At 46.7% G+C, this 22,083-nt stretch overlaps 1 protein-coding gene and 1 non-coding gene across 9 annotated transcripts in view; one reads left to right on the forward strand and one right to left on the reverse strand.

Annotated features, from left to right (window-relative positions):
* INPP4A (inositol polyphosphate-4-phosphatase type I A) overlaps positions 1-22,083 on the reverse strand; it is a 135,137-nt gene that overhangs the window by 62,892 nt on the left and 50,162 nt on the right. The gene's annotated exons all lie outside the window — the stretch shown is intronic.
* Positions 17,643-17,746, forward strand: LOC125937235 (U6 spliceosomal RNA). Its single transcript, XR_007462318.1, has one exon. It is a non-coding gene; the product is annotated as a U6 spliceosomal RNA (small nuclear RNA).

Here is a 22,083-nt window from a genome sequence, read left to right on the forward strand (position 1 = left end):
TATATTCACCTAAAATTGTCTTTCAAAAGAGGTTTGTCTCTTCTCATGAGAATATGCTTTGTTGGCAGACCTAGGGGAAACTCTGTAAGGCTCTTCTATATTGCTGATAACATTTTAAAGTCATACAAGCATTTCAGAAAGCAATGCGAAATTATTTACCAATATATTTATAAACAAAAACAAAATTCTTGCCAACAGTCCAAAGACGCTTATTGTAGCATTACTTATAATGACAAACACTGGAACCAATCAAAATGCCCAGCTACAAGTACATTCTGGAACACCTATAAGATGCATTACTATATGGCTGTTAAAATGATCATGACAAAGTTCATGAACATATGAAAATTTCTTTAACTTCATTAGTCATCAGGAAAACACTAATTATAGACATGAGATACCTCTGCACACTCATTAGAATAGCTAAAATGGAAAAAAAAAGACAATACCGAGTATCGGTGATGATGTGATATAAATGGAACCCTGATACACTGCTAGCAGAGGGTAAAATGGTGCAGCCGTGCTGTAAAACTGTCAGTGTCTACTCAAGCTGAACATATACCTATACCGTGACCTAGTATGTAACTCAGAGTGGAATTGCTAAGAGAAATGCATATTTATGTTCACAAAAAAAAAAAAAAAAAAAAAAAGGTAGAACATTTAGAGCATAATATTCATCATAGTCAAACACTAGCAACAACTCAAGTGTCCATCAGCTATAGAATAAACAAAACAATACAGATGCTTTTAGAAACGATGTCAAGGGGGAAAGCCAGTCAGACGAAAAGCATAACTAGGCAATTCTATTTCTATAAAGTTCAAGCACAGGCCAAATGAGCCTGTGGTATTAGAAGTCAAGACAGTGGTATCTTTGAGGGGCAAGTACTGACTGGGGAGGGCATGTGGGGCATGAGAAGGCTTGTGGTCTCTTGTTTTGGGTGCTGGTTCTACGAATTTACTGTATGAAAATTCACTGAGCTGTAAATGAATGATTCTTCTACTTCAATAAAGAGTTTAATTATTTTAATGACTATAATAAAGACAACATAGCATGAAAAAATGTTTATGTCAGCTCTGCAACATGTGTGCTTTTAATGAAATATTCTACCTGTGCTCTGGTCACAGCCATTTAAAAAGACAAGACACAGACGGAGACCACGTGGAGAAGAGGGTGTGGGACCACAGGGAGCCGGTCCCTTTCTTAGCTTAAGGTCATCCCCTTGCATCACTGAAAGTTGCATCCCATGCTGTCCAGAGGCAAAAGTGGCACCCTGGGTGTGAAGCAGCTTGAGGAAGGAGCTCTTCTTTCTTGAACTTCTTCCCAGTGTATCTCCAGCATTCCACTGCCCTGCCTGGATGTCCTGCTCAGCTTGTAGTGAGGCTGCAGTCACCCCCCTTCACGTGGGACAGTACAGATATGCCTCCTGACAGAAGGCAACAACTGTACCCTAACAACCTGCCAGCCCTCCCCTCCCCCTCCCTTATCCCCTTCCTCTTGCCCTTGCAAGGCCCCTTCACCTAAGGAGGGTGGGGGATATTACAGGCATCATGGGGTCCTGGGGATAGAAATTCTTAAAGGGGAACATCTACAGACTAATTTTACACTTGATAGGGTTCACAGACCAGAGAAGTTTTGAGTCAAGAGAGCCTCAGAAGCCACTTCATGGTTATTTGGGGCATTTAATTAGGATCTGCAATTTAAGTCATCAAGACACAGAACACAGAGCTGATCTGCACAGCTGAACTCGATTTTCCTTATTAGTCTCATTAATTTAAAGTAATTCGCCAAGGATTCTTATATTCCCAAGGTCCCTGGCTTTCCTCCTGGCCCCATTTGAAGACCGGAGCTCATTAGGAAGAAAAACTGCACTAACATCAAAGAGGATGGATAGAGCGTGGGAGTTGTTCCGGGGACTGGAATTTTTTTTCTTGGGGGCAAGAAGAAAGAAAGAAGCAATAACTCATGAAACTGCCTCCTCTCCTCACTCTGTGAGAGACGTGTCATCCTTTCTGACAACAGGACACAGGTCATCAACTCAACAGCAAACCCAATAATGTCCCTTCCACCAGGGGGGCAGGAGAATGGTGGTAGAGGGAGCATAAGCAAGACAGGAGGCTTGTGGTCGTTCATACAGGTCCATGGGATTTGTGACCAATGGCAGTGACTGTCACAAGCTTCTCAGGAAGCCAGTCTAAGGTCTGCCTGCCTTCCTCCTCCACAGAACAAGGGCTCCCAGGCCTGGAAAGGGTTCTGGTGGCCCCTCTAGGCCTCAGTAACCTCTCGGGGCTGCAGAGCTGGAGCTGAGTAGGGAGGACTGGCCACAAAACTCCATTTTCATCTGTCTTATATGATGGGGGTTCTTCTGAGAACAGTCTTAAAAAGGACTTCTATGGATGACGTCACAGAAGTCCAGACGAGGTAACTTTCTCAAGGTCACACAGAGCTAAAGGATGAACTATCAGAATCAATCCAAGGCAAAAGCCCAAATACAAGTAGAGGCGCTCTCCCTGCCCAGCCCACTCTATTGCTGTCACTGTGGGCAGGAAATAGGCTCCTAGCAAACCTTCTCCAGGCCTCTGCTCTCCAAACACAGGCAGCACAGGAGAGAAAGTCAGATGAAAGGCTTGCGTGAGTCAGAGCATGAATCAGCAGCCCCTGGGGAGGAGGCTACTTCAGGAGGCAGAAAGAGGCAGAGTTTTCTCTCAAAACCCCTAATCCAGGACAGCCACAATCACTGATCAATGAAGTGTCACACTGCTCACCGGCAAATCACTACTAATAACAACCTGAGAGCAACAGCTGCCGCCTTCCGCACAAAGCCCCTCAGGCAGACAGTGCCCAGCAGCCGACGACCTTGCCTCAGTCTCCCTAACACAGCTAACCAGTCTGTACCTCAAGATAACGTACTTCCTGGTGTGACCATGGGATGACCAGTGGGGCACCCTGTGTCTCATGAATGCCAGACTTAAACTCTTGGTTTCTTCCATATCATCCTGGGTACCTCATTCAAGCCTAAACATAGACCACGGGCCTAACGAACCCCTACTGAGTAAACAAACTGTCAGCTTCTGTGGCAGACTGGCCCTGCTCACCAGGTACATTCGTCCCAGGTACACTGACAGGTGACCCTCTCCAGCACCCTTCCAGTTTGGTGCAGCTGTGTGAGAGTGCAGAGGGATGCACACCAGCTGAGATAAAGGTGAGAAAGCCGCTCATGGGATTCTCCAAGTCTCCCTTCCCCCCAGATTCCCAGCTGGATGCAGGGGGATTGAGTGAATAATTCCAAGGCCCCAGGGTAAGGGAGTGACTCTGTGGAAAGAAACTAGGTCCCTGAGACCAGGAAGAGCAGAGGCCCCGCCTCCCACCGACGATCTACACTGAGCTTACCCTGAGTAAGACCCTTGGTTGTGTGAAGCCACGGAGATTTGGGAGGTGGTTGTTACAACAGCTAACATTAGTTACTGTGACTAAAGTATGGCACATACCAGGCACCCAAGAAATGGTTATGATGAAAACAGAACTCAAAGCCTCCAGTTAACACTTACCACACAATGCTTTGTTCTCTAAATGAGGTATGCCCAGTTCATGAGCAAAGAGCCCACAGGTGGCTGGGAGACTACCACAGGGGTCAAGAAATGAAAGCACAGAGAAGTAAAAAACCCACTTTAGCAGATAATCAACGAGGCAAGTCTTTTTTTGTCCCCTCTCTAATTGCAAGTCAGGCTTAGGGCATGCTGATAGCTCTCCTGCCCTCCCCTACCCCCAAAATCACCTGGCTAGCCCTGGACTTCATCATCCCAAACACACACTATGATGGAAGCTGGCATTAATGTTGAGAAAGCAAGTTCTCTGATATGATCCTAGAGCTGCTAATCCAACCAGGAGAGAAAAAGAGACCCATCTCTCCCACTGGACACCCAAGATCAGCCTATTCTCAACAGTCCTCTGGAGCCAACTGGGAATTGAGGCTACCCAGGGCTCTATCCAGAGCTGGTCTACATCCAACAGGGCCTTGGAGCCCTTGGGGCTTCAGGACCACTAATTCCTTCAATTCTAGAAAATAAGAGAATGACAACAGCATGGGTGCAAATACCACAACATGGGCATAAACCTCAGGTGGGCACAGGGTAGGTGGGGTGCAGATGCCCATGACAAAAACTGAATGGGCCAGAGCCATGGTGGCTATGGTAACAGGCATGGGCAAGGCCAACACAAAGGAATAGGAGCAGTGTCTCCAGAACAGACAAGGGCAAGGGTGACCAGCGACTTGGAGGCCCCCCTCCCGGGAAAAGGCAGCACTGGTGTGTGAGGCTCAGTGCACCTAGTGTCAAAACAGCTCATATTCTGTCTCCAGGTTTCCAACCAGGTCAGTCACCAGCAAGGGAAGATTCGGCATATGAGCAAGGACCAGGAAGGCCTGGCTTCCAGAACAGCAGCCAATGGAAGCAGAAAATTCCTCTGGCTTATACTTGGAATGAATGAATGAATGAATGTGTGCCTCTATATGACATCCCAGAAATTTAAGTGCAATGAATCAAGTTTCGGTGCACAGAAAATTACAGAATGGTTGTCAACCGAGGAATGGGCCACTGGGGTAGGGAGATGTACTAAAGACTTAAATAACACAAACTTGAGCAGGCTGCCTAGAAAGGCTAAAAAAGAGGGTGTTGAATGGTGGAGACAAAGACCAGGTGATGTAGGGGTTGTAGGTAGGGGGTTCAGGTGGGATGAGCCATTGTAAGCACAGCAGAGGGACAGGGTCTGGGAGGCAGGGGCAGGCCAAGCTGGAACTTAGCAGTAAGGGTTCCTTGATTTTAATTTGCCCATTTAGGGGACTTCTTAACCCACTGAATGTTCCACCCCCTCTGTGCCCCCCCCCAACCCTAAAACGCAAGAGAATCATGGAAGCTAGCAGATCTTTCATCTTTTTCTCTTTCAAACAAGTTGCCTAGGAAAGATCTTAATCTTTTAAACAAAGTCAAATATGCCTCCTTACCATAAAAAGCAAGGAATGCTGCCTGCCTCCAAGACTCAGGTATTAACAGGGCAGGAAATGCCAGACACCCCAGGCACAAAGACAAGGGTAGAGGGCAGGGAGCCTTAGTCTCTTCCCTCCTGTGCCCTGGCCCCAAGCCCAGCAGGCCCCGGACACCCTGGTCCACAGAGGGCTCTCAACACCTTCCCTCCGGTGTCCTAGACCCTTGGATCAAACTGCAGAGGCCCTGAGCTGGGTGCAAGAGGCTGGGCACTTGATCAATTAGGATCACTCCTCTCCAGGGGGCTGGGCAAGAGCTACTGAGCTTCCCTAAGCCTCAGTTTCACAATCTGTAAAACAGCAGTAACAACACCCACCTCACCAGGACACACTGAGGAGCAAGCACATACAGAGAGACATGTAAAATACCCACACAGAGCCTGTGCAGAGACTCGAATCAGATAGAAGAGTTTCTCTCCTTGGCTCTACCTAACCTCTCATGTGTCTAGTCCTGAGCTGCAGTTTTACTGGGGCCATCTATGAGCCTGGAAGGCCTTTCCTTCCCTCCAGCTAAGTCTACCAACATTTTTACCCAACTCTCCAGCCGTCTGAACTTCAACCAGAATTCTTCACTCAGGTCCAAGGCACTCTGCCCGTGCTTCAGTTTATAGTGACTGTGTTTTCTAAACCCAACATTTAGGCCCAAAGGTTGCTATTGGGGAGGGACAGGTGAATGGAGTACCATTCTGTAGGCAGTCAGCCACTGGGAGCGAGGTCACCTGCACAAGGCATCTTCTATGGGCCTCAGTTTTTTCATTTGTAAAATGAGGAGACTGCCAGGTGTAAGGAATCCATGGTCCGAGCCCACCCCAGACCCCCAGGGAAGAGAAGTGGCTGCTCTGTGCCCCCGAGGCTGGACATCCATTAGGATCCTGTTCTGAGAGGCAGCAACCACAGCCTTCCTACTATGGAGCCCTGCTTCCTCCTTCCTCTTCTGGGCCAAGGACCCAGCTCTCTCCTACTTCTCACTCCCCACGCTACACAGGGCCTTGGACCCAGGAGAGGGGTTCCCTGTGAGTACACCTCCTACATGAAGAAGACCGCCAAACCAGCGAGTATGCTGCAAGAGCTGTCCAGGGCAGCCAGCGATGAAATGCAGGCAACAAACGCCTCGGAAAGTGAGGCACAGAGAAGAAGGTTTGCGCTGCAGCTGGTGTATCTTCTCACCTGCAGACACAAACAACCCCACTCAGGGCCCCACTGGGCCTGCGCTCCGCAATCTTTTATCTGCAGCTTCCCACTTCCCCAATCCCTGTTCTCTGCTGGTGACACTGAACAGGCAGCAGTGGCCATGGGTTCACCCCAGCTAATTAACTAGCCTGCCTCATCCACTTAATGAATATGGTAGCTGATATAACACAATGCCTTAACCCAGATTCAAAAGCACATCTCCGACTCCAACAGGAAGAGTCAGTCACCATGCATATTCCCCTAAACAACAGCAGGGGCTAGAGCCCAGGAGCAGGACAAGCCCAGACTGTTCCAGCTCCCCTCCAGCCCTCCAGTTTTCCCACCTCAGTCAATGGCAGCTCCATCTCTCCACTTGCTCCAGCCAAGAAACAAAGTCAGTGCAGACTCCTGAACAACGCTCTCACAGCCCACACCCAATGCATGGGTGATCCTCCCGCTCTATCCAGACTTCTGCCTGCCTCAGCACCCCTGCCCCACTGCCCTGGCTTCTCTGACAGTTATTCTGAAGCCCCCAGTCTGTCTTTAGACAGCACTGGCGAGGCTGTGAACCCCTCCACCAGCATCTTCATCTGGCTCCCACCTGGCTTCCTTGCTGTTGAGACCTCCCTGGCTGCCCACCCTCCTTGAGGCTGCGCTTCCATGGAAGACATTGGAGGGCAGTTCCCTCACCCCTGGTATGTCCTTCCTAAAAACGAGCCTCTCCAGGAGGTCTTTGGGACAGCCTGGTTTAAAACTGACTTGTGGCTCATCTATAAGCCATGACCTTTGGGGGATTTTCCGTAAGAACTAGCCTGAAAATAAATCACCCTGCAAAAGTGTTTAGAAGTGCGTGTGCTGAGCAACACAGGTGCAAACCCTGGGTCTGGGGGCTCACATCAGGGAGATGAGAGAGACATGTTAACAATAGCCAAGTGCTGGGTGGGGGCAGCGGCAGCAGCAGCGGTGGGATGGGGGGGGGGGGGTGCCGCTGGCTGTCTCTGCTGTACCGAACCCTCCACACCCCACACTTCTTAAGCCCCTTTTCTTAAGCATCTATTTTCTTTGCTTCTACATCTCATGCTGTTTCTTCTCTATAAACTGACAATCTCTTCAACAACAGTGAGGGTCTCTCACGGACTAGGCCTTAGGGATACAAACATGAACACATGGACTTGGTCAGCAAATGCACGACAGGAATTGCAACAAAAACATGAATGGGGGACAATCTGAGGGCCACAATGGTGCCGGTGAAACCTCTTCCCAGACCTTCCTTTGTGTGAAGGGCTGGCCTGCTGCTCCCCACCCCTCCCTTTCCTGGCAGGGGTGCCTCATGTGCTAGAAGCACGGAGGCTCTTTCTCAGTGAGAATCAACCCAGTGTTGATTGAATCCTCTCACTCCCAAGCACCAGCCTTCACGTGTCACTTGACTGCCACGGAGGCTTACCAGAGTAGCACAAGCAAAGATAGTGGGCGCACTGCACTAAGCAAAGCATTGTAGTCCATTGTTAAGAGCTGCCTCTTTACTACCGGAGACAATGCACGCCAGTGTCAGTGCCTTCTTCTCTCTCCTAGAAATGTCCATGGTGTTGACAAGTCTCATGTCTTGCTCCATTGTCAACTCGGCCACTCGAAGCCCTCACATAATTAACTGAAAGTTCGCCTATATGTTGGCCAGGAAGGCCTCTCAGGAGTGCCAGAGAAATTTCCAAATAGGTGCGTAAAAGGACTGGATCCAGTATCTATCAACAATCACTGTCAGTGTAGACATGCAGTTCCCGGAGGACCAACAGCCAAAGAGATGAGGGCAACAGCTTCCCTGTGAGCTGTGGGTCAGCTTATCTCCACGTGAGGCTCCATAAAGGACCTATCAGCCAATGAAGGCAGGTATCACCTCAGACCCAGATGCCCCTGCCCCCAAGGCGCTTACTCAGAGCCTGGTTCCAGAAGATGCAGCTAAAAGAGAACTCTCTGGCTCCTCGAGCGCTGGGTGTGCCCCATTCACTGCCTGAGACTGTTCTTTCTCTTCCCTTTTCTTTTTCTACCCAAACCCAAGGCTGTAAGGTCTGGCCTGGTGCCTACTTCCACCCCTCCCCCAACCAGAGCTGGCCACCTGGAAGCTGGGCCCTGACTTCTTTCAGCCAACAGGGCAGATGCCACCCCCAGACTCTGCTTCTCTCCCCTCTCTCCTGGGAGGGGGTTGGTCCTTTCAGCCAAGGGGATGTGGGAGTGAGTGTGATCACGCTGCTCAAGGCTCCTCAGTATCACAGAGCAAAGAGGGCATGCCTTCCCAGGGGCGGTGGCTTACACCCCAGCTACAGCAACTCCCTTTCCCTTGCCCTGACAGTGTTTCCATTCCATCCCCCCAGTCCTTGGGGTTCAGTGAAGAGGCTATCATGGGGAAGGAAGGTTCTGGGTACTCCTGCTATCATGGCCAAAACACCATACTTACCAGCCGGGACGCTTGTACTGCAGCCTGGAAAACCCAATTCAGATGAGTTCAAGCAGAGAGGCATTTGTCATAAAGGTTCAGGGTTGACTTATAAAACTTGAACGGAAATATGGCTGAGCTGGCCCAAAGACCCCAATGTCAGCAGCACAGACAACTCTTCTCGGCTCTCCTCTGCTAACCCATGCCATTCTCCTCCTCCCTGCAAATGAACCTATGCTCATGGTGGTGTCAAGGCAGCTGACAGCCCCCCAACTCAACTCTAGCCACTGAAGGGGTCAAATGCATGCACTCTCTCCCAGTCTCCACTCCGGCTCACTCTGGGGAAGGCAATCCAAGGATCTAGCTTGTCCAGGTATCCCTGGGCTGGAGGCTGGGGTCACAATGTAGCATGAGTGCTCCTATGAGACCCAGTAAGTTTGGCGGGAGAGAACCCCACAAAGGGGCTTGGGGGAGGATAGAGAGAACCCTTACAACTCATCACAACTTTTAGGAACCAAATGGAGAGGCCCTATAGCAAGTGTTCCTCAACCTTTAAAAAGTCAAAGGGGCACGTGGGTGGCTCAGTTGGTTGAGCGTCTGACTTCAGCTCAGGTCATGATCTCACGGTTCGTGAGTCTGAGCCCCATGTCAGGCTCTGTGCTGACAGCTCAGAGCCTGGAGGCTGCTTCGAATTCTGTGACTCCCTCTCTCTCTGTTCCTCCCCTGCTCACACACTCCCTCTCTCTCTCTCAAAAATAAACATTAAAAAAAAAAGTCAAAGAACTCCCACTGTTTTTTTTGTTGTTGTTGTTGCTGTTTTTTTTTTTAACATTTTTATTTTTGAAAGACAGAAAGAGACAGAGCCTGAGCAGGAGGAGGCGAAGAGAGAGAGGAAGACACAGAATCCGAAGCAGGCTCCAGGCTCTGAGCTGTCAGCATACAGCCCGACATGGGGCTGGAACTCATGAACAGTGAGATCATGACCTGAGCCAAAGTAGGACGCTTAACCTACTGAGCCACCTAGGCGCCCCCAAAGAACTCCCACTGTTAAGTAAATATTTTTTTATATTGTTTAAAATAGAGAACATAAACATAAAATTGGGTATAAACTTTCTTCTTAGAGCTCTTCAACTACTATAAAACCAAAAGAGATCTATAAATTATCTACAGCAAGACCTCCACAAAAATGAACTCACATTTATATTAATGTAACGTGGCAGATGGGGACAATGCACAGAAACCATTACACAAACATAACCCTGACTGACTCCAGAAGGCCTCTCTTGCCACACTCTCCACTCCACCCTTGCCTGGACTGAGTCAGAAATGCCCTCAAAGGCCACTCAGTCCACCCAGCAGCCATGTGGTCATAATAACAGACACTGCTCTCCAGAAACATGAGTTGCAGAGCAGGGCAGAGGAGCGGAGATGTGGTGACACTTCCCTGGACTGTGAGCAAGGACTCTCTGGGTCCTGGACAGCAGGACTTGTTGTTTTGCTCTTGTGCATGACATCAAGAGAGTTACGGGGAAAAACAAGTACAAAACACAGCTTGATGGCTCGCTGTGTAAAAATGCAAGACTGAAGAAGCTGGTCACCTTCTTTGAGTCTCCACAGTGGAGAGCTCCCGCTATGGGCCACGGAAGGTGGCCAACAAGATGGTGGCTGCAACACTTCCCTGTGTGAAGAGAGAGCACCGTCTGTCTTCCCTCCCTTCAGTCGGTTCACAGCGTTATGCTCCTCCAGGACTTAGTCAGTATCTGCTGCCTACTGGAGTTTCTCATCATGTGGGAGAAGGTCACGAGAGGAGACCAAGAAACTGCTCAGTCCAAGATGCCTTCTGGCTGCTCACCTGCCTCATCTGGCATCCAAGGAAAGAAACACCTTGTCCAGAGATTCAGGTAGAAAAGCTCACAGGCAGAGGTGTGAGCAAGAGCAACAATTCCACTACCAAGTTCCCCCATGCCCCCTGGTTCCCGCAGTCCTCACACCTCACTGCCAAGGGGGCTGTCTGAAAGATGGGAGCCGGCAGATGACTGACTGAGCGGGGCTTCTTCAAGGTCATGAGCCCCAGAGCAAAGTCAGGACTAAAGTCAGCCCTTGCTCCTCCTGCATTCTTTCCAACACTTGAAACAGCACGCAGGGCACACTAATTCAAACTCCAACCAGATGCAGGTAAAAGGCACAGTCTTTTCCCTTGGCAAGTTCCTCATTTTTAAGCACTTTCACACATATATTATTTTATAATGTTTCCTAGAACATTACTTTCTTCCCTCCATCCCTTTTCAGGACCCAGGACCCTGGAAGAAAACACTTCAGATCCAAGACATGCTAGCCAATCTTTCCCTTTCCGTCCCCACCCACAGTCTTTACAAGGCCCTCTGGTCACAGTCTCTCCTCCAGCCTTCATGTTAAGCAACACAACAGACAAGAGAGGAAATGGACCTTCCTAGAGAAGGCAAAAGAGAGAACTTCAGGATGTGGGTAACTTCTTTTTTTGCATCATTCATGTTTGATTTCCTTTTCGAAGCTGAAATTAAGCTCCTTGGGAGAAAAATAGTGTCAATATTTTGTCAAAATATTTCAAAATAAATTTTTAAAAATATAAATCTCGGGGGGAGGGATTAAAATTAAAAAACACAAAGCTTTGTGAACAGGGTAAAAAGACAAAACCTAGCCAACAATACCAACAAATACTAAAGTAAAAAAAATATACATATGTAATGCTCTGTATCTTGATGGTGGAGAAAGGACTTATATAAATATTGCACAGAAGTATGTTTCAGAAGAAAAGTAGAATGGGAACCCCCGAACCAGCAAGTCACGACTCAAGACCTAGTTTCTGTAGTGACACGTTAACCTGATTAGCAGGGGTTCCTCTGCTCTTTTTGTAGGACTACTGTGGCTTTATTGCCATTTCCTCCTCTTTACCGTTCCCAACAGGTTTTATTTATTCACCGTAGAATATCCTGGTTGAGCAAGTGAAGAATACGTCAAGGTGCTTTGGCAAATAGTCGCTGTGCTGTCCCCAGCTCACACTGGTGACACACACTCCACGATTCAAGAATAAAACACACATCCTTCCTCTCCTTACAAAAACTCCCACACCTTCTGTGAGGCTTGTCAACGGAAGCAGTGCAGGGAAAGTGAATCAGCTCACCACCCAGACAGTGGCTGGAGACATACAAATGGCAGGCTGAACGTGGGGAAACGCAGGCCTTGAACAAGGTTAGCCTCCTTGGAAGATACTACAGTCTCAAAGAGTTGCCGGTTATTTTGGCAAACCTAACAAGCAAAGTGTACCCTTGGAAGGGAAGCTGGGCACACATACCAGCTCCCAGAGGGGTTAGTGAAATCCAGGCCTGATGTTGCCTGGGCCTTTTCAGAACAAGAAGCTCTATGATCTGATTTATGCCAGGTCAGTGAGCAACCATGAAGCCAGGCTTTGGTTCTGTTTAACGAGAACCAAATATCCAGGCAACTTTCAAAACTCCTTGCTAACGCTAATGGAGTTTTGGGAAAACAGAGGAAGATCCAACCTATGGGGTTAATCCAAATAAGATGGCCTCAGGTTTACTTCAAATTCTGGTATCTGTGCACCTGCACCACAACATGCAGTTTCCAATCCAGCCCCACCTGCAGCACCCCAGTGCCCCCATCTTGCTCCTGCTGAACCCCTCACCAGCCTCACTCCAGCACCTCCAGCAGCATGGTACATGGGGCCTAACGAGGCGCTTACTTACAGGCTCACTCCAAATACACTATTTCCTTCTCGACCACTGACAGAGCAGGATTGACAATAATTTGAAAGTTCCAATGTGTCTCAGATGACTGGAGTTGGGTGGATTCAGTTTATTTTCATAATCACTAAGAAAGCATGTTTTCTAATTCAGAAGTGTAAGGTTGGGCTTCACAAGAGAATGTAAAGTTTTCAGAGCAGCCATAAAATTCCATAAAGGGCTATAAATATGAAGCAACGACCACAGATCAATGAAATTCTGGGAAGACAAAGTTATTTCTGGAACATGGCAATAAGCCAGGAGACTGAGGATGCCCAAGGCCTCCAAGTGGGCAGCACCGATGAAGCTGGTTTTAGCTTCTGCACCAACAAACCAAAATTATTGAGAGAGGTCTCAGTCTTGGAAATAAAGTGGGTCACACATTCTGTAAGCCTTACCATATATAAATCTCTGGCAAAGTGGTATATTATCAGCTTACTTTAGCTACAGAAGAGGAATACTGTTTTAACCAATCATGTTGGGTGGAACACATAGAAAAGACTCTGAAAAGACTTCCGTGCTCCATATTTTTACATAAAAATAAAAAGCAAGCAGTCCTGATTTTTATATGAGACTTCTCTGGAGAGAAGATTTCATAGCTTTAGCTACCCACTTGAGTTATTTGGTTGTTTTGGGTTTTCTTGGTTGTTGTGGGGATTTTTTTTTTGTTTTTTGAGAGAATGTGTGTGTGTGTTTCTCTGAGGATGTGATATGATAGGATTGAGACAGGGAAACGAGCTCTCTAACCAACCAGTTGGAAGTCAGTCTGTCACGAAAGAGAGACTTTTCAAGGCACCTGGGCAGCTCAGTTAAGCATCCAACTCTTGATTTCAGCTCAGGTCATGATCTCATGGTTCATGGGTTCAAGCCCTGTGTTAAGCTCTGCGATCGCAGTGTGGAGCCTGCTTGGGATTAATTCTCTCTCTCTCTCTCTCTCTCTCTCTCTCTCTCTCTCTCTCTCAAAATATACAAAACTTAAAAAAAAAAAAAAAAGAAAGAGAGAGACAGACCTTTCTTTCACATATTTCTCCCACGTGTCTGTACAAGGAGGAGAGGGCATCACCAAAGCTGGAGAAGTCGGAATCTCTCCCCAGTATTGCCTACCAGTCAGCAGAGGTGGAGCAGGGTTCCAGGGTTCCTCCACTAATCAGTTTCCTCTTCACACGTAGCCCCTAAAAGTGTGGTCTGGAGTGTCTGGCTGAACAGGCCAAAGAGAACCCTCCCATGGCAGCTGGGTCACAGCTCTTACTGCAAAGCTGAGAGTGGCAGGAATGATGAAAACCCAAGAAAAGCAATTTTAAAAACAGAACCACAAACGGTGACTCTAGGACCCAGGCATTTCTTCAGGCAGTGTTCAAAGCAGGTTGAGTGAGCTCTGCTGGGCAGGGAAAGGAGACTATGGACACTCAGGGTCCTCATGCTAAACAGCAACACCTGCCATGGCACGTCTTCCCAACCACCAGCGAAGAAAACAGCGGGGGAGAGGACAGAGGTGTTTCTGTGCTCAGCTGGCAAGCCTGGCCCTCCAATGGTCTGCAACACCCTCTGACAGGAGATTGTGGGAGCCTGCAATCTGGAACTGCAGTTGTTCGTTCATTCATTCATTCAACAGGTGCAAAGCCACGCACTTAGAGGGGACACACGGGTGAGTCCAAAGTGACCCTTACTGCAAAGAGCCAACAGTGTAACAAAGGAGTAAGACATTCAGGTAAGACAAAATGAAACGCATGCCCTAGGCTGTGAGAGAGGTAAGTCAGACACAGAGAGGTGATCCAGACACAGTGTGGACAGATCTGACTTTAAAAGGCACAAGCACACTCAAGGACAAATTAATTCAGGGATCAGGGAGGCCCAGCATGCTAAGGGACAGAGAGAACAGACTGGAGAGCCAGGACTGGGTCAATTCCAGGGAGCCACTGATACTAGACCACAGCACTGGGCTTCAGCTACTAGGCTGAAGAACTCACTAGAATTCTAATTGTTCAAATAAACTGGAAGAGTCTCACTACTTTCTTGAACTCTCCTGGGCTTCTGAAAACAAACCTCTTGCTTACTTTGTACAAACCAGGGCAGGCCTGGTAAGGCTGGGCCAAGATGGCACCTGCACAGAACAGATGGACAACATCTACAACCAACACTTGAAAACCAACTCTCCTGTCCTGGCAGGTCTCCAAGGGGTTCCAAAGGTCACTCTGTCATCACAACAATTAAACCTAAAGCCAGGACACACTCACTAGCTCGAAGGAAGCACTATTCAGTTCTGAAAATAAAATAAAACCCAACAACATCAACAACCACAAAAGGAGCTAACACCACTTGATAACTGAAGAGGCCAAGCAATTCAGGTCTGTAAGCAAACACCTGACACCAGGGCCATGTTTCTCGCCTTTCAGCAGGCTGCCCCAGATGACCTCACTCTAAGCTCTGTAGTCGAGAGACTACTCAACAACGTTGCCAGCAACATCTTCCCTTCTTCTGTGGCCTTTTTCCAGAAAGATTTCTAAGTTGGTTGCGCTTCTGTTTAGAAAGAGAATGCTAACCAGTTGGGCACCTATGTAATAATAAGGAAAACGTCATATGGTACTTTTGCCATTATTTTTCTCCAAAATTTGCAGCTAAGTTCTGAAATGTAGAGAACACACTGAGAACAAAGGCCCCCATAAGATATCTCCCTGTCATATATCATATGTAAAATTACCATCACCAAGAGCAGTGACAATGAAAACTAATTAAAATCTCTACTTGTGCTTTCACATTTTTTTTTTAAACATTCTTGGCAGTTAAGTAATAGATCAGGAAAAATTTGCCTTCAAACTTTACTTCTAGAACTGCTCCTATCTCCCACTAGAAGAAATTTGTAGAAAAACTATAAACTGGAAGCTAGCATGTAGCAGATACATCTTCCAAGCCACTTCAAACCCCCTTGCCAGGCGGCTTCAGGCCCTGTCTCCTTCACTGGAGGCCAGAGTGCTGACAAGAGAGCCAGGGTGGGAGGCCTCCACCAGATGGAATCTTCTCATCTGGAGAATTAAGCCAGCCCCAGAGAGGTACCACCTAACACTTCCAGGACTATTATCCAGGCCCATCACTAGGGTTCAGTGAGGACTAGGCTCTTAAAGGGGCCAGATGCAGGTGTGAACATCTTTTTTTTTTTTTTTTTTTTTTAGAATACTGTGCAGGAAGGAAGTAGGCACTGATATATGAAGACAACTAACGTCTTGGGTCAGTTCAGAGACACCCTGCACTGGGCCAGAGCTCTCCCAGCACTGCTCAGCTAACAGTGTCAGATGCATCAGTATACTTATTGGCTACAAATAAGGAGCAGAGAAATGTCACTGAAACACAACTGATGAAGACTCAGATCCCTTGGGCACCTGGGTGGCCCATGACTTCGGCTCAGGTCATGATCTTATGGTTCGTGGGTTCAAGCCCCACGTCGGGCTCTGTGCTGACAGCTCAGAACCTGGAGCCTGTTTCAGATTCTGTGTCTCCCTCTCTCTCTGCTCCTCCTCCATTCACAATCTGTCTCTCTCTCTCAAAAATAAATAAACATTAAAAAATTAAAAAAAAAAAAAAAAGAATCAGAGCCTTTGGGCTCTTGGTCTGTTTTGGGTTTTAATTCAGCTATTAGGTCTTAGGATCACAAACTCTGGCACCCCACAGCTGGATGTGGCCTTTCCTCCCCATCCCTTACCCCCAGTCTACTATCCTACAGCGATAGAGTGTTCAAAATGGTCTGAATTGTGTTTATTCTGCTCTGTCATTTGCTCCTCCCAACAAAGCCTACCTCAGCCACAGGGAGTCATTATTCCCCATCTCTGTGGACAAACAGCAAGGCTGGGGCAGACAACAGGACTCTGCTTTCCACTCTGGTCATCTAGCAAAGTTAGCACAGATACTGCAGTGCTTCCCAAATGGCAGGCACACTGAGGTCATGACTTCTATTGTGACCTTGTACTGGTGTCCAAAGATTTTTCCTTAAGTAAATTGTTTAACTTAATTTCCTGCATGTAATATTTGAACTAAATATTTAAGTGTGTGCGTGTATGTATATATGTACACACACACACACACACACACACACACCAAATTTATTCAGATATAAAGCTTGCATCCATCCCTCCAGGGGCAGACATGGCCCCTTCAGGCCATGGGGCCTCAAGCAGAGTGAATGGAACACAGCATCCCATCTCCAACACTACCACCAACCAGCTTTTTCACTGTGGGAAGGCTGGACTCTAAACCCATGTCCTCTGTCATTAAGCTGGGGAGACAGCCCCACCTTAGAGGTTTGTTGCAAATCTTGATTAAGAAAGTGTGTGTGTGAAGGCTTTGTAGACCACAAGGTACTAAGTAAAATTTAAGTGACACAAAGACTGGCTAAGGGTCAAATGAGACACAAAGGCAAAAATGCTTTGAAGAGGCAGCAGTCAGGGGGCACCTGGGTGGCTCAGTTGGTTAAGTGTCTGACTTCAGCTCAGGTCATGATTTCATGGTTCATAAGTTCAAGCCCCACGTTGGGCTCTGTGCTGACAGCTCAGAGCCTGGATCCCGCTTCGGATTCTGTATCTTCCTCTCTCTCTGTTCCTCCCCTACTCTCACTCTGTCTCGCTCTTTCAAAAATAACTCAAGAATTAAAAAAATAAATTAAAAAAATTTAAAAAGAAAGAAAAAAAAGGCAGCAGTCAGGATTTTAATCTTTAAATGACACATTCCATCTGGAGAATGATACAGCCTGAGGTGGTGAGCAGTAGTGAGGCATCCCCTAAGGAACTAGATCTGGGCCTGCCAAGGGCATCTCTTGTGACACACCACTGGGCCCACTGTAGACACAGTGATGTTCTGCTAGGTGCCAGACCCAAGCTACATTCAAGCCAAAGACTGAGGTGGGCAGGCTGTCACCCTCACCCTCCACCTGATCCCTGAAACTCATCAACCTGGCCGAGAAACTTCTTGCTTCTCTAGGATGGAGAATCTTCCCCTACTGTCCTTGGAAGATCACAAGGGCACAATTAAAAGGCTGTGTGGAGACGGGGGTATATGAGAATTGTCTCTACTTTCTGTTCTACTTTGCTATGAATCTAAAACTGCTCTAAAAAACAAAGCCTATTAAAAAAAAAAAAAAAAAAAAAGACTTCCTGACACTAATTTGGACAGGGTTAGCTGCCCTGTCCTAGATGGTCTAGGAAAAACAGGGAAAAATAAGTCATAAGAATGCCTACCAACAGTGCTCTCTTTGGCACTGCATGTACTAAAATTGGAACAACACAAGAAGATTAGCACGGCCCCTGTACAAGGATGCCACGCAATGTCATGCAGCGTTTGATATTTTTTAAAAAAGAATGCCTACAAACATACCAGTAGTTAAGCCTTTTAAGGCATAAGTTCTAGAGTTCTGTAGGCATCAGACTTCTTGGAGCAACATTCTGAAAAGCCTGGAAATTTCAAGTAAAGTCAAATAAATATAGCACTCTGTAGATCTTAAACAAGGCTGGATGAGAGGATTAAACCATGTACCCGGGAAAGGTTTGCACAGAGAAACTGCAAAGCAGTTCTAAAAATACCAACATGATTATCCACCATCACTGTTTTAGGGGGAAAAACAGGGAAGGGATCACAATCCAATCTAAGCCTGGCATTTCTGGGAGAACAGCCGTATCACTGCGCATACAACCAGACCCTCAGTCCCCTTCTGGCAGGGTGATAACCACCACTCAAATGGCTTTTGTCACCCAGCTGTCATTAAATAGATCCGAAAGAAGACAAAGAGAAAACAATCTCCAAAACTGCCTTCTTGTTTGTAGTGATCTTGCATGCCTACACGTTTGTAATTTTGAGTGGGACTGCTTTCCCGGCTCCTCAGTGGGGCAGAACGCGGCAGTCATGCTGGTGGGTATCAAGAAAGAACAATTAAATAGGTTTATTAGTCTGATCCAGCTGCCGTAACAAAACACCACAGCCTGGGTGACTTAAACAACAGATATCGGTCTTCTCACAGTTCTGGAGACCAGAAGTCCAAAATTACGGGGCTAGCAGGTAGGTTCCTCCTGAGGCCTCTCTCCACGGTATGCAGATGGCCACCCTCTTGCTGTGTCCCCACATGGCCTTTAATCTGTATGCCCCTCCCTGGTGTCTCTTCCTCGTCTAAGGACACCAGGTGCATTGGATTAGGGCCCTGCCCTTATGACCTCATTTAACCTTAATTGCCCCTTTAGAGAGACTCTGTCCAAATACAGTCACATTGGGGGGTCAGGACTTCAACATGAATGCAGGGAGGAACAGTTTAGTCCATAACAACACGCCTTACAGATTGTACCTGTCATCCTCTAATCTACTGCAACCAGCATGTGGGGTGGTGGATGCCGCCAGTAAGAGGTCAAGGATGAGAGGTGGCAAAGCAACTTTCTGCTTGCACAGGTGCACTGCTCTCACAATGAGGCAGAGAACCCAAATCCCCTCTCTCCCCTCCCCACATCTGACCCGCTGCGATGGGGCTGGGGGTGCCTGTGGCCAAGCACACACCAGTCACTACCTCACCGAGTGCTCAGGGTGACCTTTTAACATTTGAGATCCAGTGTCAGAGACAGAAAAGTGACCAGTTCAAGGCTACAACTCAGACAGTACCAGAGCCAGGACATACCAATCCTGCCTAAACTCTAGGCCCCAAGCTTCTCCCTCACTCCATCTTTACAACCTCCAGGTCAGGACTGGACATGTTCTGAATGCAACATTTAAAATCCACCTTTGACAAAAAGACCCTGAATGAACCAGAGCCAGATGAGGGCTCTATCCAGAGAAGGCCGACAATGTTTCTCTTCACGCAGAATTAAAGCAAGCCAAACTCGAATGTTTAGTTTATGCCTGGATAACAAAAACCATCTGAAGGTGGTAAGAACATAGATGTCTGTCTTTTTTGTTGTTTCCTCATTTACTTCTCTCCTTTGCATTAAGCGATAATATTTTCTAGTGTAACCTTTAATTACCTTATCCACACTATTTCAGTGAGACACAGAAACATTCCTCCTATATAGCTCTATTCTCTTTGTTCAATTATTTCTACACATATCTATACATGCTAGAAATCCAAAAATATAGTGTTACTATTTCTTTACATAGCTTCGTGTTTTTAAAGAAGCTTAGAGAAGGAAAGCAAGTATACATTTACAGAGTCTGTTCTATTAACCTTATTATTTCTGGTTCTCTTCATTCTGTCCTATGGATTCAAGTTACCTAATGCAGTATAATTTCCCTCCTCCAATAAGGCTTTGCTTCCATTACCTCCTTTATGCTGTTACTGCCAAATACATTACTTTTCTAAATGTTACAGGCCCAAGAACATAAATGTATGCATATCATTTAATAAAATTGCTTTTTAAATCAGTTCAAAGAAGAAAGGGGGAGAAATACACATTCACCCTGCCTTTTAAATTTTTTTTAATGTTTATTTTTATTTTTTGAGAGAGAGAGAGAGAGTCAGAGAAAGAGGGGGACACAGAACCCAAAGCAGGCTCCAGGCTCTGAGCTTCAGCACAGAGCCCGACATGGGGCTCGAACCCACGAACCATGAGATCATGACCCAAGCTGAAGTTGGACACTTAACCGACTGAGCCACCCAGGTGCCCCTACACTGCCTTTTATAATCGTATGATAACCTATGCTGTTGGCGCTCTTGGTTTCCTCATATGGATTTGAATAATCATCTGTGGTCATTTGCTTTCAGCAACAACTTTCTTTAAACATCCTATAAGGCAGGTCTGCTGACGATAAATTGTTCTTAATTTTAGAATCTCTTTCTTTCACTTTTATTACTGAGACAGAGTTTTGCTGGACATAAGATCCTTGGTTAGTGGATTTTTTTCTTTTCAGGACTTTGACTAAGCCATCCCACTGCCTTCTCCATCCCACATCCACTGTTTCTATGAGAGGTCAGCAACTAATATTACCGGGATTCGTTGGTACAATTTGAGTCATTTTTCTCTTGCTGCTTTCAAGACTTTCTCTTTCAACGTTCTTTGATGTGCGTAGATGTGGACTTCTTTGTATTTATACTATTGGAGTTTATTGTGTCTCTTAAATGTGTAGATTGTCTTTCAACAAATTTGGGAAGTTTTCAGCCATTCTTTCTTTTCTTTTCTTTTTTTCTTTTTTCTTTTTTTTTGTCCCTTTCTCCTCACCTTCTGGTACTTGTATTAGATGGATGTTGGTGTGTTTAATGACATCCTAAATTTCTCTAAGGCTCTGTTTTCTTCATTTTTTCTGTCATTTGGAATGCATAACCTCTATCACTCTATCTTTAAGCTTATTAATTCTATCTTCTGCTAGTTAACATCCAGTGCTGTGGCCTTCTAGTGAATTCTTCACACCAGCTATTACTGTTCAACTCCAGAATTTCCATTTAGTTTGGGTTTTTTTGGTGGTGGTGGTGGTGCTGTTTTAGGTAGGCTCCACGCCCAACATGGGGCTTGAATTCATGACCCTGAGATCAAGAGTAGGATGTTCTACTGATTGAGCCAGCCAGGCACCCTAACCATTTGGTTCACTTTTACACTTTCTATCTCTTTATTGATTTATTCCCTAATTGGTCAGACGTTGTCATCATATCAGGTCTTTACCCGTTAAGCATGTTCCTCTAGTTCTTTGAATACATTTATCATGGCTGCTTTGAAGTCTTGGTCTGTTAAACCCAGTATCTCAGCCCTCTCCCACACAGTTTTGGTCACTTTTTAAAAATCCCATCTCAAATTTCTGTTTCTTTGCATATCTTACCTTTTTTTTTTTGAAAGCTGGACCTTTTAAATATATTGTAGCAGTTCTGAATGGTGATCCTCTCCTCCCTGGGGGCTTGTTTTTGTTTATTCTTTCAGTGAGTTGGCTGGACTAATTTAGTGAAGTCCATCCCTGTCCCCCCTCCCCCAGAGGGCTCAGCTTCCAATGGTATTCCCCAGGGGGCCCAGTCTCCCTGGGATGACATGGTTTTTTCAGGACTCTCCTCTTCCCTGGCCTCTTTTAGGCTGCCTGCCTGCCTCTGATGTTATCATACCCAGCTGTTTTTGACAACGATCTGGGGCATCAATTGTTACGCAGCCTGATCCAATTAAATGAAGCCTTTGTGAAGGGGTAATTTTTTATGTCCGGGTATGAGGTCTGTTCTGACCCCAGGAGGGTTCTTCCTAGTTGTCTCTTTCCCTGGTTGTCTCTAGCCTAAAGTTTCAACTCTTGCTCTCAGGGAGCTACCAGCCTCCTTAGTTACTTACCACCAAAATCTCTTTGTTTTTTAGAGTATCATTAGGTCTGAACTTCCCCATGCTCTGGCGTAAATAAATTCAGCACCTTTGGGGAGAGCCCCAGAGCTTTCTCTTCTTATGGACTACCTCGTCCCCTCCTTGGCAAAATTTCTGAGCCACTGCCCTAGAGCTGGGGTAAAGGATAGTGGCCCACTTCTTTCAGAGTGGCACCCTCATTTTATGGACAGAGTGCTGGGTGAGGGCAGTAGCTCTTGATCTTCTAGGCTTGACTCTTCTGGAATTGAGCCTCTGCCCTACAAGTAAACTGGGGTGACAGAGGGCAATTAGGGCCTCAGGATTCTCAGTTTGGTGAAGAGCCTCCATCCTACAAGCAGAGGCTGGCTATATTTGCCTGGAATTTAGCCTCTGCAACATGTAGCTAGAGG

The sequence above is a fragment of the Panthera uncia genome (assembly GCF_023721935.1).
Source record: "Panthera uncia isolate 11264 chromosome A3 unlocalized genomic scaffold, Puncia_PCG_1.0 HiC_scaffold_11, whole genome shotgun sequence".
NCBI lineage: Eukaryota > Metazoa > Chordata > Mammalia > Carnivora > Felidae > Panthera > Panthera uncia.